The sequence below is a fragment of the Gallus gallus genome, chromosome 3, assembly GCF_016699485.2.
Source record: "Gallus gallus isolate bGalGal1 chromosome 3, bGalGal1.mat.broiler.GRCg7b, whole genome shotgun sequence".
Taxonomy (NCBI): Eukaryota; Metazoa; Chordata; class Aves; order Galliformes; family Phasianidae; genus Gallus; species Gallus gallus.
The window spans coordinates 60915362-60934863 of NC_052534.1; the positions used below are offsets into that span (position 1 = coordinate 60915362).

The 19502-nt window shown below is 42.1% G+C and overlaps 1 protein-coding gene across 2 annotated transcripts in view; it reads right to left on the reverse strand.

Moving 5' to 3' along the window:
- PKIB (protein kinase (cAMP-dependent, catalytic) inhibitor beta) overlaps positions 1–17773 on the reverse strand; it is a 54458-nt gene extending 36685 nt beyond the window's left edge. For both annotated transcript variants that reach the window (XM_046939014.1, XM_015284468.4), the window contains exon 1: positions 17678–17773. The gene's annotated coding sequence lies outside the window, so the exon portion shown is untranslated. The remainder of the gene's footprint in view (positions 1–17677) is intronic.
- Between the last annotated feature and the right edge of the window lie 1729 nt (positions 17774–19502).

A 19502-nucleotide genomic window follows, 5' to 3' on the forward strand; every position in this document is an offset into this window, starting at 1 on the left:
AAGTCAGCGTACATGAAGGAGGCCTAAGTAGTCATCCTTTCTCCAGAACTTCCTTCAGAAGCAGCTGTGCATACTGCATGTACTTACTGAATATCTGATTTGAACTCCTGCTGAATATCTGCACTTCTACTGAGGAAGCTCTATGAACATCGGCAAGTGACACAGGATAAAAATCATCTACTGTGATTAGGCCTTAGTTTTAATGGCACTAGTTTAGAAGCTACCGCTAACATTTTCTTCTGTTCAACAAATGGAACATTAAGTAGCTCTGTACGCCTAAACACCATGTTAGAAATCACCAGGATTATTTTGGTTTCTTCCAGAGCAGTGACAAGTTCCTATTTCATTCTTTTCCTCTGAGACATCTGAACGTACACCTTCTGCAAACAAAAGAGCAGCAGCTAAATGATCTGAAGGGTGTTCAGCGCACCTAGCAGCTCATCTCGCCTCAGTACATCTTTGTGTGCTGGGAGACAATGCTCCAGCCCCCAAAACTGCTTACTCTGTAAGGCACCAGCAACTTCTTTACACACCTGAACAAAAACAGTGAACATATCTGGGGCAGGGACAAGGAGACAGTTAAACAGCTAGCAGAAGGCAATGAAGAAGTAGCAGTGACATGAAAAGAAATAAGGATAATGCAGTGGTAAGACTCGGTTTTGAAAAGACTGGGGCTTTCATTCTGTATGTCCTGTCACTTGGCTGGGATCTGTGTCAGAAACCAGCACTGCAAATTCCCACACTTCCACAGGTGGGTGTATGGCTTGCTTTCCATTGCACATGTCTTAGCATTTCAGACGTCCACAGAATCAATAAGTTACAAATCTCAATCTTTTCCCAAACAGAACTTCGTTGGTGTCATGGAGGTGACATTAGGTTGCAATGCCTGGAAGTCTGTAGCAACTCCATCCTGGACTTGAAAACTGAGGTCAATCTGAAGAAATAATTGAGGACTCTATCAGGTAATTAATAACATATCAATAATTAATAACAGCCACTCAATCTGATCCAGTAGAACTCTTCTTGTAATCTGTAGGAAAATATGAAAATAAAACAATAAACTAAAAAGACACAAATGAAATCCCCATTATGTCAGTTCAAAGCAAACAGAAAAAATTCCCTCCTCTTCTATCCTGAAGAGCAGTCCAAATCACAAAATCACAGAGTCACAGATTTGCAGGGGTTGGAAGGGACCTCAAGAGACCATTGAGTCCAACCCCCCCTGCTAAAGGAGGTACTCTACAATAGGTCACACAGGTAGATGTCCAGACGAGTCTCTAATATTTCCATTGAGGAAGACTCCACCACCTCTCTGGGCAACCTGTTCCTGTGCTCCATCACCCTTGCTGTATAGAAGTTCTTCTGCATGTTTGTATGGAACTTCATACATTTGAGTTTTAGGCCATTACTCCTTGTCCTGTCACTACACACACCTGTTCTCATCCATTTGCCTCCCACCTCCTTTTAAGTATTTATAAACATTAACCAGATCCCCCTTCAGTCTTCTTTTCCCCAGGCTGAACACACCCAGGTTATCCAGTCTTTCCTCATACAAGAGATGCTCCAGAATCTTAATCATCTTCGAGGCCCTTTGCTGGACTCCTAGGAGACCCCTGTCTTTTTTGAACTGGGGAGCTTAGAACTGGACATAGTATTCTGGCCTCACTAGGGCAGAGCAGAGAGGGAGGATCACCTCCCTCAACGTTCTGGCCATGTTCTTTTTAATGCACCCCAGGATACAATCAGCCTTCTTGGCCACAAAGGCACACTGCTGGCTTATGGCGAACCTGTAGTCTACCAGGACACCCAGGTCCTTCAAATCATTTAGTCTACATTGATTTAGGTAAATCCATCTCTTTCCAGACACAGCACAGCACACACAGGTGTTGATGATTGCAGCCTGATGCTCAAACAAGGAATTACATCCGATTTCTAGTGAAAAGAAGAGCATAAAAAAACATTTTCAGTTTTGATTTCCACTTCCGGTAGCTGGTGCATGAAATGTCCTCCAAACAGCCTTACAGTAGCCCTCCAGATGGGAAGAACCAGTTCCTCCTGTGGCAAAGAGAACTCAGATGGTCTGCTGATTTTGGAGAGGCAAAAAGCAGAATGTGAAAGAGGAAAATTACAAGGGTATTTTGGGCTAATAGAACATTACAGCATTTGAGAGAAAATAGGAAAAGACTCTATTAACTGCTCATTTGGTTTGGTTTTTGATTTCAAAAAAGAATAAGGGAACGAAAAAGCACTCCAGAGATTGAAAAAGCTCAATCAGGAGAGAGCATAAAGATTATCAATTTTGTCCTTCCACTGAAGCTGTGTGACCCCTCCACTTGCACTGAACTCTGCTCAAATGGCAGAATGTAAGTTTCGCAGAGTACAGACAGCTGAGCACACAGGTTTTTCTGTATCGATCATCCCCAAAGCCCCGCCACTCTTGCTGGTGGCTGTAAAGGCAGCCTTGCAGGGCTGAAGGTTGCCCTTCCAAAAGAGCAGCAATCAATTCCTTATGCGGTGCTCTTTCAAGCAAGGTGACGCTGTGGAAATTTAAAAGGCAAATGCCCCAAAGGTACAACACCTGCTGTCCTGCCTACAGAGACATCCCTGACATTGGACAGTCAGGGCATGACAGTTTATATGCTGCATCTGCTGTAAATAAAGCAGCATGGATGTGAGAGCTGAAGTCAGCAGTTCCAAAACTAAAGCCCTCTTTTAAACAAACGTTTAGAAGAAAAAGGATGCCAGAAGCCCACAGCCACCACAGCCACAGCTTGCAGTGTCTTGCTTGTGTTCAGCTGAAGAAATCTGCTGCCCCACCAGGGCTTGCCTAAGGCTGAATGACTTTTGGAGGTGAGGGGCAGTGGGCCCCGGGGAAAGACCGTAAATCATCTCTGATCCCTTTGAAGGTGGAAAGAGACAGCACAAGATTTTCCTTGAATTTCGTTCCTAGAATATGCAGATCAGGCACAGCTGCAGCCCAAGGAGGTCCCTAAGGACTAGGACTGCACCTCTTAGCCCCCCCTGAACAACAGCATTTCTGTAAAAAGCAGGAGAGGGAGAGCAAGGATCGCTATGCCCCAGCCCTACCAGCTGCATACTCCACTATACTTCATCCACAGAACAGGCTTTTCACAAGTGTTTTGCAATCCCCCTTGCAAGACCTCTTGGTGCTATCAGTAGGAGAACACAATTTTACACATCAGAAAAACATACTATTTGTATTTTCACATAGCAATGCCAACAACTACAATAAACATAACTGATGCTAAAGCAGGAAGGTGATAAGCCTGAAAAGAAGTGCGTTGGAAAACTACCATCTTATGTCCAGATTGACTGTAGCATCCACCACAATATTACACTCAGTTTCATGCTGCTTTATCAGAGCACTTTCTCCCCCCATCTCCTGCACAAATCCCTGTGCTTGTTAGCACCTGGGTCTCTGTCATGCAGGATCCTCAATGACATCTGCTACAGTCGCTTTTAACCTAGCAGGCTGATTGGCAGCTCATTGTTCTGCATCAGGTATCGCTGAGATCATGCCCCAGATAAGCTCTGGGAAGGAAGGAAGCCTTGGCGCCTGGTATCTCCAAGGATATCACATTGATGATAACTAAAGGTCACCTCCGGATTCAGTGTGCTATGAAACCAAACCTCAGGCATTCTAATGGCATTCTTGCCTTTCTGTCTGCTATGTAAATCGTTTATATATGACAGGAGACTACTTATGTGGCTTTTAGCAGCCTGCAAATGAATGTAATTATGATTTTAATTCACCAACTATTATTCCTGCTCCATCCCTCACGTATGCACAGCAACGGGAAGAATATGTTTACGTACAATCCACTTTGCTCTTAATAGAACATTATAGCTTACACAAACTAAAAAGACATCCCGTAATTCATTCCCACTGTTCAGTACTGGCAAGGCCAAGCCATGACTGCTGTGTTCATTGGCAACCCAGTACCAGAGCCCTGCATAAGAGGGTAGCCTGCTGGAGGATGTAGCATGAGTTAGGAGGCTGGAGCACACAACATACAAGGCAAGGATGTGCAAGTGGCACCATTCAATCCACGAGACATCATTCACAAGGAAAATTCAGCTTGGGCAAAGATTTATACTGTGTGTGGTCAAGCTCTGGAAATGGGGCCCAGAGAGGCGGTGAATCTTTTTCCTCAAACAGAAAGCCCTGAGGAACCTGTTCTCACTTTGAGATAACCTGTGAGGTGTAGGATAGATCTCACAGAATCAAATGAGCATGTGGCATAACCCTCATGATTCAGCCAAGTTTCCTCTGGGGTTGCATTCAGCCTCAGAAGGATTTTCATGCATGCCCATACCCAATGAAGCATGTAGAAGCTCCATAGCCAGATTCGCCTACACGGCACTGGGTTTTCTCTCACTGTTTGCACTTAGTACTTTTGTAGTATTCCAGAGAACTCTCAGAGCAGCATGAAGGAGAGGAGACAGCACATAACTAGCAGCAGCATCACATCTATTATCTAACATGAAAGCTACCCTGTCACACATACCACTGGTCAGTTCTGTGCTTGTTGTGCATTTTAATTCCTACCATGGGTTTTTCTATGGATACATCAGTCAGCTGGCCTTATGCTGTCCTCTCGGTTTTCATGCTCACTAAATTTCATTATTTATTTCTAGAGACAAGCTCATTTTGAAAACATCTGGGGCTGTCAAATTATCCAGTGTACACAGGAAATTTACATCTCTACGAAGAAAAAAAGGAGCGACGTCCACAAATAAGTGCGGTTTTTCAGCTACAGAATTGGAGGTTGAAAAGTTGTTTCCAGATACCACAAATTGACACGGAAAAAATAAATCAGTCAAAGGACGGTGAACTCGAAGCTCATTTTAAGTCCAGTGCAAGTGGAAATTTTACTTGAAACTGTAAACAACTATAACAAACAAACAAATAAATAAGTAAAAGGCAGGCTAGAACAACAGCCTTTCTGAGATTTCAACCAGCAAGAGAATATGCTGAAGCTCCATATCCAGAAAAGCTGTATTTAATAGATGCAGTTTCACATAGCAATGTCATTTCAGATTGCTTATTAAGTATCTTAGAATAGTTCATTGGAGATGGCTGTAGGGAAATATAATTCAAGTGAAATAATGGACCACAGTCAGTGTAATGTCAGATCACTTGGATTGTGCAGAATGTTTTATTTATGTGTCAAGAAACACCCGGAATTTTAAACTTTTTCACAAATAATGATTTTCCTTTATCATCTGTTTGGCACAACTGAATCCTGAGGATGTCACCCATTTGCCTCATTAAAGAAAAGAAGCTATTCAGTCTTTCAATAAAGTTTCCCTGTGACATTGTCTGCTCTGCATTCTGAAGGCTTTGTCTTACAACTGAGAAGGTAAAGTTTATTCTCAGGGCTATTACAGATTACAGGACAACTTGAAATTTCTTCATGAGAACACACATTTTCCTGTAGTCTGCTTTACAGGATCTCAGGCCTGTAAAGCATATTCAACACCCTTTCTTCAGACTGAAAACATACTTCTGGCCTCTGTTTCTTTTCTCTAGAATTAATAATAAACAAACACACATATATATATATTTAATAGAAAATGAAATTTGTTTGAGTCAATCAAATAAATGTGAATGATCTGGTTTACTCTGTCCCCTAGATGTTGTGGAGCCAGTGAGGAGAAGCTGGAGGTCCCTGATATCCCCTCCTTCTCAGCTCCCCCAGCTGAATGACCACCTCTAGCCGGGGTGGGATTGCTCCCCTCATATGGTGTCCCATAACCATGAGGAGCCTCTGCCAAACCACAACAGGGAGCACCTATGTGATGCCACGGCCTAAACTGTGAAAAGTCACCTTTCCTACAGGTGTTCACGCTTGATTACAGATTTATTTCCTGGTAATGCAGACTTACCCTGTATGTATAATCTTTCATTACATTTCCTGTCCAAAAAATGGTACATTGTAACATGAGAGTTTTCCTGAGCTGTGAAAGAGAACAAGATAGTCTTTGCAACCAGAACAGCAGAAGCCTAATACAGTCCAGGAGAGGCAAAGGCTGTTTACAAGGGTGGACAAGTGATAGGACAAGGGGGAATGGTTTTCAACTGAGACAGGAGAGGTTTAGGTTGGGTATTAGGAGGAAGTTTTTCACACAGAGGGTGGTGAAGCACTGGAACAGGTTGCCCAAGGAAGTTGTGGATGCCCCATCCCTGGAGGCATTCAAGACCAGGCTGGACGTGGCTCTGGGCAGCCTGGTCTAGTGGTTGGAGACCCTGCACATAGCTGGGGGGTTGAAACTCGATGATCATTGTGGTCCTTTTCAACCCAGGCCATTCTATGATTCTATGATTCTATGATACAGCTCAGTACTACATTTTCATTTACAGTACAAGAAAGAGAAAGTCAGTACAGTTTCATTCAGACTTCTAAAGTGAAGGTACTTCAACAAAATATATGAAACCCAAGCTTCAGCACCAGACACAGCATTACATTGTTAAAGATGGAGCAAACTCTCTGTGGGAAATTTATGAGCAGGGAAAATGTCCTTGCCTTGGTATTTTCATAGTATCCATCCATTTTTTAATGGAGAATAAGGAGATCCAAGATGTTAATGACTATTCAAAGTGTCTTCTACCTTGATGGAGGAAAATAACCTGCCACAGCTCCTGAGCCATGTGTTTACAGCCAGGTGCAACTGCATCCTACAAGCTGAGTGCTCCAAATGAGAAGCACAGGAACTTTGTGAGCTATTTTCCTGCTATTTGTGACCAAATGTAGCACAATCTGAGGGAAAACAACAACGGACAAACAAAACCCACCACTTATTTTTGTTTCTCTAGATTAGAAAATGAGGAAGCAATTTCCTCCAGAAAGTAGATGGCACAGAATTAGGGGTATTTTTTTCCTTGATATTATGTTCACAGTTTAAACATCGGAGTCTCACTAAGTGCTTGTTGACTGTTTAGCACAGTTAGGTTCTATTTTTATTTACAGCAGTATCATTTCACATGTCACAGTTCACCAAAAAGTACTAAGCACCACATTCATGTAGGCAGGCATTTCTGCTTGGAGCTCCAGTTCCAGAGCTGTCACTGGAAATGCCTTTTTCTCCTGAGCAGCAGCTTTTACACTGAAACATAATTAACAATATAACACATCACTGCACTCCTCTGCAGCTTCAATTTGCAAACAAACTGGTGCTAATCTCCATCAAATCTCAGCATTGCTGTCTCCTCGGCTTTCCTTTCTCCCCAGCCTCCCTCTCTAAATTCAGAGTCACAAATATACAAGAAAATGTGTGAAGACACTTTCTGAAGAGACGTAAAATGGAGAATAGTGTCTGTTATGTTCTTGCTCAAAAAAGCCCATGTGCCTTTTAGACACTGCAGCCCATATGCTTATTTGCTTAACAAGTTTTGAAACTCATATACTGACACTAGCCATAGCCATGCTGTAATATTCTTTACTCAGCTGAGGGGGTTTTCCCTCTCCCAGGATGCACACCTTTGAACAACCCCAGAACAACTCAAATTGCTCACAACTTAAGTGCTCACTGTACCATCTGACACACTTCTGCTGGAACTGTGCAAGTGCAGATCCCAAAACATCGAGCTGATTTTAGCTCCCACAATGCCTTAGACTTAGCATCTTCCTCCACATCACATCCCAGTTAGTGATGAGCCATCAATTCTCATGCTTCTGAACCCCCAACACTCTCTCGTGTGAGATCGAGTCTGAAAAAGAGCTCAGTTGAGAAAGTGTGTGTCTCCACCAGCTCCTTGCAAGGCCTCTGCCTGAAAATACAGGACAGGTCAACATGAATACCAGAAAAATCAGAACTAGGTCTTATTCTGCACGTACTTTGTTCAGCTGTCTAGATTGCCTCATTTTCTGATGAAGCAGCTCAGAACGGCATGGGGTGGAGTGGAGCCAGAAACAACTGCCAGCTCAGCACAGCTCATCTCAGCTCATGTACGGTTTGTTGTCACCTTGGAATTTGAAAATGTCCAAATACAGAGTCACAGCCTTATCAACCTGCTTATAAGCTTCCCCAAAAGAGACTGGGAGTCTTGCATCTCAGCAACACAATTCTTCCTCTCACAAAGTCAATGGGACTAAGAATCTTCCCCCCATGTTCATCCCCCTTTTAAAAACACATGCTCCCATTCACTGTCAGAACTACTACTCCTTCACTCAATACATCCATGAGCTTTCAACAAGCTTTGGAAAGCACTGATTGTATTTGTATTTGTTTGCAGGACACAAAATCAGAGGGGAGGAGTGTTTGCCTTGATAGACCAAAATCTGAATTTACACCAACAACAAAACACGTTTGCATTCACTGTAATCTTAAGCACTTTTTCCTAAGCTCTAGGCAGTAAAATTATACTAAAAAAAGCATAGAAATGAGACAAAATAATGACCATTTCATAACAAATGCTTAGAAAACATTCACAGTCAAATACTTACAGCAAGAGCTGATCAAGCAATCAAATATATCTTAAAAGTTCCCTTTTAAAAAGAAATGTGTCCCTTTATCTCATCATTCACTTCTTCCAGTGTATGAATTTGTATTTAGTTTTAAGCAATAGCTTTTTAAAGAAATTTAAAGAAATTTCATAGAAATTTAAGGAATAAACAACTTTTAAGATCTTTACAGTACAAAGCTTTATAGTGTTGATAGTGTTTGAATGTCAAAAGAATCATAGAATCATAGAATTACTCAGATTGGAAAGGACCTCAAAGATCATCAAGTCCAACCGCAGCCTAACCTAATCTAAGAGGCAAATATCACTCCATGTGAACTTGCAAAATAGGTCAGCTGGGTAAATTAGTTCAGTTTTCTTCCGTTCTCTTTAAATGCTTCAAAAATTACTACTTCTTTCTAAAGGAGGGTACAGATTTGTTTGTTCTCTCTTTACATGACATAATTAAACTCTCTAGAAAGGTTGGGTTATTAACCAGTCACTTAATTAACACAGTGACTATACAGTTAAATCTTCTTTATTTCCATTCAAAATAAATGAGTTTCTGTAGCAACAGTCAATTTCCATGGTGAGAAGCATGATTCTCTTGATTTGAGCTCACTCAAAACAAGTAGTTGTCTCTACTTAAATGGGATTACAGCAACTAGATTTCCATTTGGAGTTATTTTAATAATCAGTAAAGTTTAATGAATTTGTATTATGAATATATACTTACTTATTTTACTTTCCAAACTTGGTAGAACAGAAAAAAAATATGCTGGCTCTATTAAATCTGCTTGAGAATTTGTTCCCATTTATTCTGTTTTAAGTGCTACTTCCAGCTACCTCTAAGTAATGAGAATCTGGAAGGAGCAAAAGTAAACAGAAATGAGTGAATCTATTTATAAAAGGAACTGCATAGAGAGTGTGCGCACTCTCTTCAAACTAGCAGTAACAAAGCTACCAAATTCAGAACAGCCAAAGCTCCCGTTGTCCTCCCAGTGTCCTTTTTGTAAGGACACCGTGCCCTGGCTCTGTGATATGTGTCTTCCACATTGGAGTGGAGAGCTTATAACCACATCAATAAACAGATGCTTCCATTAGCAACTGGGGGAGGTTTTTTATTCAGTTTAATTCCTTTCACAGTTCTAGTTTTTTCCAGCAAACAAATGAAAGTTCGATGGGAGAGAAAAAAAATATTCCTCAAACACTCACACACTCATCTTCTTAAGCTTGTTTAAGCTCTCTGATGTAAACAGCAAGCACTGCTAGTGACAATTTCCAAGTAATGAGGGGGAAGAGCAAGGACGTGGCTGAAAGCACCTCTGGCTTGTTAATTCAAGCTCCTTTATACTACTCAGGAACATATGTTCAATTACTGCTTATGAAGTAACTTTGACAACACTGACAGGAGTTTTTTGCTTGATGTTTGTTTAAGTGAGACTATATCTGCTGTAGAAGCAATTGCTTTTATTTTGCCTTTTTCTCTCTCTCTCTCTGTTTAAGTAGAAGCAACCTACAGTCTTAATAACAGAGTAGTGAGTGACTGTCTCCTCTAGAGACTTCATCATCACAAGGTTTCACTGCATTCCAGCTCCTCTGAGAAGACACTTAGAGAAAACAGTGGTGTAGAATTTTTAATATTTGAGTTTTCCAAGAAGAAAAACAAAAAATGTATGTTAAGGAACCTATCCCCACCGAGAGACCTTTTTCTTCAAAGCCTCAAAATCACATTTTTACAAGTGACGACTACTTCCAAGAAAGCAAGAGGATTAGCAGAACATAAGCATCACATGCAAACACTTAGGCAAAACATATTTACAGAAGTCCCTGTTATTCACAATGCTCCATTGTGCTTTGCAGAAAGCTTTTCTTAGGTTAACAAAAGCAGCTGCTCACTGAGTTGTACTTGAAGCCCAAACAGAGCACGTAGAGTACACTTACAAATGATTCCACATAATTGAAGGTAATCATATTAAATTTATTGCTAATGCAATGTAATCTCTTTTAAAGACAGGGATTGCAAACCTACACACTGTTGTAATTACCTCTTTGTTATTTCTTAATAACTTGTCACTGTCCTTCTAGACTGCGAAATAAGGGTCGCTCTTCTTTGTTATGTTTCCCATGTGCAGATGGCAACAAGATCTTGACAGGACCTACTTAGAGACTTAGCTTTGCACTTCGGATGGTGGGATCTCAGGACAGCTGGGCCTAGCAGGGGTGCTCAGGATGCCCACGGCCCAGTCCTGGAAGTAGGCTCAGAGCTGAGGCCAGGCCTGGTGCTCAAGGCTGAGTGTGACTGGGGCTGGAAACCCTGAAGATGGAGCCAGCATGGCCTTCCCTTGCAGCTTGCCCCACAGGGGGTAAATTTTTCCCTTGGTTTAGATGAGACCCCTCATATCTCCATCTCCCTTTCTCCACCACCTCCATAAGGCTGGGCCAGCCCTGGTCCAACAGCCTTCTCTGAGGGAAGAAGCATTCTGTTATGAAAGGGAAATGGGTCATGCTGACAGCCCTGGTGAACCTGAGCTGCAGCACCATCCAAAGACATCCAAGCAAGGCTCTGCTCCAGGCAGGACTGCAGGCAAACCACCATGCCTGGCATCTACCTCATCTTCCAGCTACAGGTTTTCTCTGTAAGAACATCCCATTCACCTTGGAACAATGGCAACACTAACACAGAGCTCTGTTCTGCTCCTTGGTTCCAGAGCAGCTTCCCTTTTTCCAAGGATGGTATATAAAGCCAGTCCTCCAGATTTTTATTCATACAGCAGCAGAAAAGCTCCAGCATTCCCACTGTACCTTAGGCTTAAATTAAAATGAGGTGCCACATGATTGCTTAACATCTTGTCACACCAGCTGCCAAATCTAACAGTGCTATTCAAAACTGCCTGAGCCCTGAGATTTGTAGATATACTTCAGGTACTGAGCAAACCACATCCTTCTGTGAGGTACCATGAGGGAAACTGTAGTTACATTGCAAATAGTATTTTCAGAACTGCTTGTCCACTCAGAGATGGAACTTCTAGACATCCTCTTCCTGTCTTCTGCTCCTTTTATCCCTCATAGCTAACAAAACACTGTCCACAACAGACAGAAGAGACCAAGTTCCTCATATAAATACTTCCATGGCAAATCTTACCAACACTGTTAGACAAATACTCCCTTTGTTAAGAACTGTAACATCCAACTTTGTAGTTACTGATTACTTATGAACAAAGCATACTACATATTGACTAAGAATTACAGCTATTTTTGACAAGACAGTGGAAGGGTATATATTCAACTTAGTAATAATCTTTCTGGCATCACACAGTGGTGTGTGACAGAACATTTTCATTAGCTTGTGTGAAATATGCAGCAGCTGCCAAGGCTTCTGGTTCTGTCTAAGCAGACACCTTGTAATGAAGACATCATAAATACCAGTGGGTGAGGATCTCACCTAGAGAATACAAATAAAGCAGGACTCAAATCTAGGCAAAATGGAATTTAAAGAATGTGTCAAATCTGAACAAAAAGGAATTCATTATCCAGACAGAATACACAGTTGCATACATTTTATTAACGCCTGTCTAGTATCTCAGTCACTAAACAACAGTACAGAGATCATGAAATACCACACTTTCAAGTGTCTTCTCTAGTGCACACGAATGTACTCAAATTCACAGAGCTTCTAAGATATCTCTGACAGGCTTCCTATTTGGAACATGTTATATCATGGCAAAAATTTACAAGCTCTAATGCAATAAAGTCTGCAAAGTATAAAGAAGTAGTGCTATTTCTGCTCAGGGCACGCAGACTGAAACTTCCTCCCTGGTTTTCATCATTTGAATTTTTGTTAGTTCCTTTTCTATTAAGACCTACCACTGTGAGCACTGCTAGCCATTACAAATTTACAACTGGCTCAAAACGCTTTGGAGGATATCCTACAAGTCCGTTACAGGTTACATACACAGTTTCAGGTTGTTCAGGAGTCTATTGACAAACTTGTGCTTTCTCCATGGAATGCTGTGATCCAGTTTCAAAAGTAACAAAAAAAGGCTAATAAATGGTGGCCTGTTTGTCCAAGAAGGCTGGAAAGTGGCAGAAATGATTCCCCTGTCCTACACCAGTGTGTGTTTAGGTCTGCAGACATAAACATTGCTGTGGGCTGCAAACCCACTTCACCTTCCTCATTCAGATGGAATTTGCAGACAGGAAAGGAAACATCAACAGAGAGGAAGACAACGTGTTGCTAACATTACATATGTAGCAAATACTGCCTAATGTGGATTACAGAAGTAAAAAAGAAGGAAGTGCTTCCTGATCAGCAATTGTTTCTCGGGGATCCTCTGAAGGACAACACAGTGAAATTGCAGTTTTAATTAAAATCTGTGTCCTTGCAGCATTGCCTAGAACAGAACTGCCATTATCTCTCAGGTTAGCAAGGAAAGATCTGTACTACATATCCAGGAAAGCAGATAGAGAAGAGCTTCTGCTGCGAACATTCAGCACTTACTGTGTTGCGGCAAGTGAGCTGCAAGACCTTCTGTACAAATGCCTCAGCCTGAGTACCTCTGACACAGCTGTACATCCAGAGACTGCTCAAAGTACACATCTTCCCACAGGCAGCAGAAATCTGACAATTTGGTGGAACAATTGCCTCCCTCTGCTGACACTGTTTTTCAGGCTGAAGCCAGCCATGCTGCTTTGGCTGCAGCTGAGTCAAGCCAGAAGGCTGCTCAGAGCCCAGCTGCTGGCTGTCACATCCCAACCGACCCTCCCGGCCTCAAACCCAGTCACTGCTCTTGGGTTGTTTCCCTTTTTCTGCAGGATGTCACTGCCCTTCCTTCCCAGACCTGCCGACATAACCCCAGGTGTTTCCACACCCTATCAGATCTACCAAAGAGATTCACATTAAACACTCTCGCTCGCAAGGTTTCCAAGACACTCTGGATCCGGTTTAACTGAAGCAGACTGGGTAGCACCTGTATGTGCTACTACACTCCATGCTCCTAGAAGAGAGGCAGTAGCTTGTGGTGATGGGTGGGGTCGAGAGGCAGCAGAGGGAAAAGCCTCTCCAGCCATCTGGGTGGGGACCAGAGGAGCAGGCCTGGCCTCGCTGCATGCAGTAGTGGGCAGTGCCATGCCGCTCAGCCTTGCGAGTGCCAGGAGGCCCTGACCCTTGCAGTGGGGAAGGTGGCTTTTTGTCCCTGTCACAATACAAGATGAGGAGGCAGGGCAAGGTGTCATACCTGCATACATTCTTGCTTTTGCGGAAAAAAAAGCATTTTTATGTTCTTCATTCCTCCTCTCTCTGACTAATATAAACCAGTAGAATAGACTCAAATGTAATCGCTATGCAAGCTCAACACTCTGAGTGTGGAATGCTGATTTTAATAATATTTAAATTATTTCTATAATATGTAAAGGAGAACTTAACATGACCTGAAAGCAGATGAATATTTAACAAGAAATTAGCATTAGCCACTAAGCACTTTTCTCAGTTGATTTAATTTGTATACATTCATGCGCAGACAGCAAGTCCAATCAATAGGACTTGTACAGTAGGATTAAACTAGCAAATCAACTGGCATCAAAGCTTTCTAGATCCAAAGTTATTTTCAAGTGAGGTAATAAAAGAGAGAAGAAGGGCAAATACTGTAATACCATTAATACTGGAAAAGCAAGAAAGGAGAAAATTGGCAATTATCCATCAGTATCCCATAAATACAGCTCTTAACTTTAGTTATGCAACAGAAAAAATAATTAGAACAATTGTCACTTAAAAGACAACAAGAGCAATGGTTATTTATAAAGGTTCTGCTAGATAAGCTGACAACACATTTTCATGTTTATCCAGATTATCTTTCTCCTGTCATAATGCACACATTGTTTTGACACCATTCTATGAAAAGAAAGCAGAAGAGGAAGTTCAGATGCAGCCGTAGCCAGAAGTAACAGTAGTGACAGTAGGAAACAAACAACATACTAATCAAAAACTTGTAAGGAACTCAGAGAAACTGACTGTGGAAGAGTGCACATTTATCGTGCCCACAGCAATCAAGTATTTGCACTGAGGCAAGATAACAAAGAAAATTACTGCTCTGTAGGTTATTGACCTGTATCAAAAAGTATTAAATTAGGGGTTAGGAAAGCAACCGATCAGTTTATAAAGTTGAGGAACAACAGCAGCACTGCCATCTATCCCATTACTGGAAACATCTCTGAACAAGAGCTTATTTGAACTGACGACACAGGAGAAAATGCATGATCAAAACATCCCAGAGACTCAGCACTCCCAAGGAGCAGAGAAATTGAAAGCTGTAATCACGAACCTTGTGAGCAGCAGAAGCTATGATTCTCAGCATCCTTTGGAGTACCCACAAGATTTTTCTGGTGCCTAATAAGCTGGATGCTTGCTACTGCTCTCCCCTCAGTGGGGGCATCAACATCACCTCTCTTATCTCCCTGGTCACCAGCAGTCTTGAGGTGTGTCAGAATTTCATCACTTTGAAATTTCTGCTCTTCTATTTATACTGGTTGAAACTGATAACCAGGAATAAAAAAACATAAATTCCTGCAGGGCTATGAGTGGAGCTATCAGTTGGACACCATTATTATTTCAACTTCATCTCTGTAGAAAAACAGGTGAGAAAATATAGTCAGGACAGAAGGGAGGCTTCTGCTAAGCCACACTCACAGGTTGCAATGAAAATCTGGATGATCTCCATGTCCTTGTAGAAATTTAAATGACAGAATCTCAGTCCATGCTAACACAGAATATTTGACCTAAGTACTTGACTATTCAAATACGCCTACCAGAAAAAGATCTATTGGATGTATTTTTATTATTATCGCCTTTTAGTGCAGGTAGAGCAAAACAAGCCCATGGTTGTGGCCAGCCTGGATGCCAATCAGTGGAATAAATCATTCATTGAGAAATGTACATTTTTAAATGACAAAGGCAGCCTTGGGATAAGGCTGCTATTGTTGTCTTTCTGGCACATCTGGTATTTAAGTGTTCTTCCTTATTCTTCAGAAAGCCACAACTTCATTACGTGTCTTCTGAAGATAAGTCACTGCTCAAGATTACTCAAATACAAACTGAGTCAATATGATACAATAACAAGTGTTGGCATTTGCCAAGCCCAACATAATAGGTTGATAATTCATTTCAGTGTGAGCTATTGCTCAATTCTTAATCCTCAGTTGTTTCACTGCTCACAAAAACTGAGAGAACAAAGAACATGCTAAGATGTGCAGTGAATGAAGGTTCTCCAGCACTCACGACATGGAGAGAGAACGTAAATTTCCCTCACTGTTCCCTCAGAGCCTCCCTTTGCTCCAAAACAGAGGTAAGTAAGGTCCTGGAGTGTGCTCACCGGAAGGAGAAATCAATAAACTGCAAGAAGAAGCCCAATAGGAGTTCAGACAGTGTACAGTCTCTCATGAGAATCATCTTTAGCTGATGGAGAAAAGTACACACGATTCTCCCAGATTTTGAAAACCAAGGAAAGCAGGTACATTCTGAATGATACATAAAAATGTTCATCATTATACTGGCAGAAAATATTATTTGAGCAGGATCAACCAACAGAATGCATGTAAGGGAACAGTATTGCTCTTCCAGGCACATTAACAATATGCAATGAGTTTTTCTATCTCTGTATTTTGTGACTTGCATCAATATTTTTAAATTTGTCTTGATTTTGAAACCCATTAATATTTTCATAGTGTTCTGATGCATGTTGTGCTGCTTTGGTTGAATTTGTAACTGTCTTGACATATCAAAGACAAAATAGGTAGGTCTATTCCAACAGGGTTTATTTCAAAATGTCTATAGAACAAAATATTCTAATGGTAAAGTGATCGTTTTCAGAAGTTAATTGGATATTTCTAGTGAAGTTTCAACTTATTTTTACTTCCACATAAATGGTTTTTATCAGTCACAAAGTAACATTTCACAGACATCGTAACAGAGACATTTATCATTTCAAAGGGAATAATAACAATTGAAGCTCAAAAAATACCCACCCACCCACCCAACCAACCAAAAAACATCCACACCATCATCATCCCTATGGCTTTTTCAGTGAGGAAAGGTAAACAAACAGTCATGGCTTTTACTTCACATGTTTTCAGGCTCCAATCTGGTTTTTGCTGGGTACAAAATGAAGGTATTCTGGGTAAGCCAGCACACCCTATCTATTTTCACATTCATCATTTCTAACTATGCTGCTCCCAATGACAGCTAAGATCTTCCTGAACTTACCAAAATCTCACTGCTTTCCAAAATTCAAACATTCAGGAATTGGGTGTATTTGGGTGTATTTGTACCAACCAAACAGCACGATGGAGGCCACTTTATGTATCACCGCAGGAATATTTACAATACTTTCACATTTCCCTTCTCTGAAAGCCTTTGCCTGGCCTCCTAAGTCCACAAAGAACTTTGAATAAATGTAGAGGCGCATCTATCCTAACTGAATTCAGAAAAACCAACCACCTTACTGACAGAATTTTGTTGCAATCAGAAGAATTCTTTCTTGTGAGTGGTCAAAATATTCTTTTATAAGGACTCTCCTCTCAGCCACAGAAAGGTGAAAGTCAGTGATCTATTTTAACTGATTTCCCAGGGCCATCTTCTGTACTAACAAACTAAGGGTTACTTCACTCCCTTGTCATTCAGCTTCAGTTACAGACATTATGCACAAAACTTATTTTTCAGAAATTTATTTCAATCTTATTAAGTACCACCACGTGAACAGAGCAGATTATTTTTACTCTGTACTTTTCTACGTTCTTAGTACTGATTAATTTGACTGTAGAAATGGAATCTGAGAGAGAGAAACTGCAACGAGAGCACTTCTGATTGCTTTTCTGCCTGAGGAAAACGTCACTTTAGTTTTCTCCGCGATGAGATGCAATCTCCCGATGACATCTACTCGCAGTTTATCCCGGCAAATCCTAAGCGTTAGAACACAGCCCTAACAACATCACACCTGGTGCCGAGGTAGCGCGGCGCAGACTCTCCCTGTGACAAGGTTGGACGCCCAGCAGCAACCCCCCTACCCACCGGCTGCCCAAATTGTTCCGGAGCACCCAGGAACCGGAGCACCCTTCCCTGCTCTCACTTCTCCCCGTCCTCCTCCCCAGCCGCGTACTTGGGCAGACCCGAGCCGAGGGGATGCCCGCAGGGCCGGCCGTCCCGGCACGGACACGCTTTACCTGCATGCCTGTGGGTCCCCCCCCCGGCGGAGCTCTGCCGGCCGTAGGAGCCCGGCTCCGGGCGCAGCTGCCCCGCCGCTCCGTCGCCGCCCGCCCGAGCGCCGCCCCCGCGGGGAGCCCGGCCCCGCCGGCGGCCGCCCCCTCGCCGTCCCGGGGCCGCGCTGCGGCTGCAGCCTGACGGAGGGCTCCCGGCCGCCGGGACGCGCCTCGAGCGGCAGGTGGGGAGGTGCATCTCTGCGTGTTCTCCTCGAAGTGCTGCCCTGGGGACAGCGTTGCAAGTTTTGGGTGTGAATGGTTGCGTTTCAGTGAAAACGCGAAAGTTAAGACCTGGCTTGTTAGGGTGTGCGGAGGAACCATCCCGCTCTGTACAACTGTTTGCATAACGTTGTATTACAGTACACAGGCATTGAAAGCTTCTTGACTGATCTCGAAATTTTAGACATTGATTTTGACATAATTCTTGCGCTATTCCAAACGACTGTAGACTATTCACCTTGAAATCCTCTTTTGGAAGTCTCATTACAACCGGTGCGAATCTACCTGAGCCCTTATCCTTCCATTTACCTCCAGCCAAATGATGAGATACCCTCACAGAGGTTCTCCACGTATAGCTGATACACGGGACTGGGCAGGTTCAGCTAAAGATGAGTATGGCATCTGGGTTTTTCTGTGCTTACACTACAGAGTATGTCAAGCTTTTTATCATTATTATATACGATAATAAATAAAGGCAGTGGAAAAGTTAGAATTTTATCCTATTTTAAATTGGGGTTCTGAACCTAAAACCCTTTTCTTGTGCTATCCTCATTTTTTTCTGGTGTGAGCAAGAATGCCTGGAATCCATCGTCAAGATTTTTTTATCCATATTATTACAACAACTCAGTTTACAATGGGAGCTTTAAACACCTGATAACTCAGTGGATGGCTTAAAATTGGTTGATTATCTTGCATTTTCATTAGACCTTTCCAAATATACCCTCAAAATATAAGAGCTCCGGTTTGGAGTCGTGCCATTACACTCTCTAGAGTGTTTTTCCCTAGAATATAATTTACTACATCTCCTTTAATGATTAGTCACTTTGTCATTCATTTTATTATTGGGTCATAAGGTTTTATATCTCAAAAAAAAAAAAATCAACCCTAATGACTACTATTTTTAGCTTAATTATGGAAATAAAAGGCAGATGCCTTTCATTTTCTGAATTAGAAAAGATTTACTCAGACACTGCAATTATTTGCCCATGAAGGCAATATTTATGCTGCTGATTTACATTTGGCAGCCCAATTTTGCTGCAGGAATGGAAAGTCAGTGTGCTGTTCACCTCCAATGCATTATTTGCACAAGGATGCACAAGGAAAGAGAAGAATGGGCCCAACTGTGCATTTCTCCATTAGAGGTATTTGTGCCAAAACACAGGACTTATGGATTTAACTTGCCAACATAATCTGAAGGCCTTGACATCGTTGTAGCACATCTGGATATCTTCAGAGAGAAAACCTGACTTACATATTGCTTCAGACTGATGTGGGAGTGCTTCTAAGGCAGTCCAAGGTGATGCTCACCTCTCCTCATACAGCCCTGGTCTGCTGTACTGAGGCCAACTGGACATGCGTTGTTTGGTACAGAGTCCTTCAGACACCCAACCTGAATCAAACTCACGATGGGTGTCCAGAAGGTGCCAATAAGTGAGATGGTTCCTATGAGGCAAAAGGTTCTTAGGAGAACTGCAAGCCCCCAGCGTAGCACTAAGAGAAAAATCCTTTCTGCAAAGGGGCAAATCAGTGACCTCAGCGATATTCAGTAGTGGAGAGCAGGAAGGCCAAT